The following is a 3,340-nucleotide window of genomic DNA, read 5'->3' on the forward strand; positions in this document are numbered from 1 at the left end:
AAAACGTTCGTTCTTACCTGCCTTTAAACTGCGCATAGCGCGTGTAGCCTCACCGGAAGCCTGAGTGCACGACCAACTGCGTCGTTATGCGCTCTGACAGACACGTGCAACTCTACAGGACGTATGCATTGCTATACGCGGACAGGAACACCGAGCAATCGAAGAATTTTATTTCCCTGCTTGTTATAGTTGCAACTACGGCCTCCGGACCAAGAGCAGAGATATTCCTGTTCATCACGCTGAAACTGAAGCAACTTCTCGGGGACGTGCTTTCGAACTGATTCCCGTTTGTTATTGTGCCTTGTACGAATAACATGTTGCCTTGAACTGAAGACCCTCTCAGGCACCTTGTTTTTACCTTTTCCAATTGCACGGAGCGGCTCCGTGAAACAGTAAACGAACCAAACCATTTGACGATGTTTTCTCCCTTAAAGGGACACTGAGGAGAGCACTATTATTTTTTTTATAGTAAAATCCGATAGTTCGGCATGTCATGGCTTTGTTGCCACTTGGCCGGCAGCGAAAGATGCATTTATTTCTAAGAAATTTGGATTCGAAGTTGAAAAAGTTTTTCCCGGCGCTCTGATTCAAACTTGGGATTCGTCTATGACGACAGAGGACTAAGAGACGTGAAACATGACGTGCACATGACGTAACGCAGACTCCGTGATTTCTGGCTGGCCGCAGCCGAAAAGAAAGCTACCGCCGGCCGCACGTTGAAGGCATCTATCGGCTATTGCGGCCGTCGCTACAGTCGCTTCGATTACGTTTGCACTGGTGTTTTGCCAGCGTTACGATGGATCTCGTTCTCGAAGTCGTCAACGAAGTTCTCGCAAATAGACACCTTTAGCATACCGTGTACCTTGTTACCGTTAGCGGAATACCGGGAGCCCGCCTACCGCCGGAAAACAGGCGCTGATTTGTCCCGATGCTTCAGGAGCGCGCGTAGCAGCCGGGCACGTGGCGCCATCTGGCGACGTCAAGGAGATTTGCGCATGCATTGGCTGCGCCTCAGTGATGCTTGTTTTCTCGGTTCCTGGTGTTGCTAGAACCATTCGTGCTAGCAACACTGTTTTGTTCTATGATCTCATCACGCTTGTACTTGCGAGTTTGGCCTGTGGCGGCGATACCTGTATTTTGGTTCTTGCTCTTTTCTACGTTACAAGAGCTTTGTTGTCAGTATGAGTGGCGTTTTTGTAATCAGGAGCTGGTATTCTGTCGATACAAGCCAACTTCAATTTCTCCTCAGTGTCCCTTTAAGGCTATAGGTGCACTTTAATACGAATATGCCTATATGGGAGTAAAACGGAGGTAAGCTACCCTCTAGCGCATTCTCTTTTCACTCCCATATAGGCATTCTTACTCTACTCCTCTCTGTTTACACACTACCTCGTCCCTGATAGCTTGAGTTTCTTTGGGGTGTTAAACTCCAATAAAGCAAACCTAACCGAACTTTCTGTATACAGGATACTATGCAACAGCGAGGCAGCACTGGGACAATGCGCGCTTGTCTTGGTAGTTTACTTCGCCGTCGCGGTTTTCTCAATGAGCTGTGTTTTCGCTATTAACCGAAACCAATATGCCCACTTATTTGTGACTTTACGCTACTACGACCGAATAATTACGCCTATTCGGACCTACAACACACCAGCGTTTACCGTATTGTGGTTCGCACTCCATGACAAATGCCTGCGCCGCGAAGCATATCACAGAATTAAGAGAATTCAAAAACCTCGCAGAAAACCCTGCACCTAAATGGAGAACTTTTTCAGCGCTGCTTGAATTGCGTCACCTCACACTGCGCGTTTTAGGTCATACTGATCGAGATACTGCTTGATTGGTTTGGTTTATTAGGGTTTATCGTCGCAAAGCAACTCAGGTTATGAGGGACGCCGTAGTGAAGGGCTCCGGAAATTTCGACCACCTGGGGGTCTTTAACGTGCACTGACATCGCACAGCACACCGGCCTCTAGAATTTCGCCTCCATCGATATTCAGCCGCCGTGGCCGGGATCGAACCCGCGTCTTTTGGGTCAGCAGCCGAGCGCCGTAACAACTGAGCCACCGCGGCGGGGCAGATACTGCTTGAACATCTTAGCTATCATGGCTGCTCGAATCCATGGTTTGGCAATCGGAACAGTTGTTGCCGTTGTCTTGGCGAAGCCAGTCAATTTCCACTTTTGCAGTGGTGCAGCGGTTAAGCGATGCGCCTCCGCCCAGCGATGGTAGGTGTTCCCAGCGGTGGGGCTATAGTAAGACCCAGGTTACTCTTCCCGAGCTACCTCTCCCAACCAACCATTAATATACCTGCCACCGCATCAGTGGTCCGGCGGGCAGGTTGTGATGATGCTACAAGGTCACATGACCTACACTCCATCCCAGTGGTTCCTCGCAACACTACCAAAGCTACGACGAGTGCACAGGCAACGTTCTGACGTTGCGGAATGTTGTGTCAGTATATACGCATACGGGTATACAGGATAGCCAGCTTAAAAGTGCCCATGCGCCAAACGCTATTTCATATCGAACCTTAATGTACGGTCGCGGTACGTAAGCTATTTGCGGAGTTTTGCGTGCGTTAATCTTGCATCATCTAAAAATTCGTTTCAAAATAGCGGCATCCTTTGAAGCAGGACCTCTCGCCTCGGACTGAATTAGTTGTTGTTGCTAGAGTTTTCAGTGGCCATAAATGGGGCACAGGGCCATCGCTTCGTCTCACCTCGCCTATAATAAAACGTACGAGCGATAAATTTGCTCTATTTTTTAATAAGGGTGACGAGTCTGCCGCTTTTAGTCCTGAAGGGAAGCGTCCATTTGTTGACAAAATGTTTCTCCTTCTAAACACCAGATGGCGCCACTCAGCTGATCTTATTATTCTGCCAGTTTCTATGCGCTGAACTAAATGTACGAATGTGAAAAATGGCGTCGTCATGCAAAATGCTTGCGTTTGGCGTACGTAAACGTGAATAGGAAGCTGGTACGTAGCGGGCGTCGATTTATACTCTTTTTCTAACCATATATGTGTACTCCGCGAGCAGACGACACGCAACAGCTAGGAACGAAGGAACACGTTTAACGCGCTCTCCTGATTGGCTGATCTCCAGCTTCTGCGGGGATTTTTCGCTCACAATACCGACGTCGATCGCCAACGACTCCGGACTTTCTGCAGAACGAAAGCCTTAACGCTATCGCGTTAGAACGACACAAACCACCACAGTTATTTTGCACAAATCTAATTTCCTGCATGCCGAGGTAATGAGGAGAAAATCTGCAGCTCTCCTTGAACAGGCATGCATATGCTCCCTTCAGAAAACGCAATTCAAGGGTACGACACAGCATTG

Source organism: Amblyomma mixtum, chromosome 7 (genome assembly GCF_055824585.1).
Source record: "Amblyomma mixtum isolate Tamu chromosome 7, ASM5582458v1, whole genome shotgun sequence".
NCBI classification, from domain to species: domain Eukaryota; kingdom Metazoa; phylum Arthropoda; class Arachnida; order Ixodida; family Ixodidae; genus Amblyomma; species Amblyomma mixtum.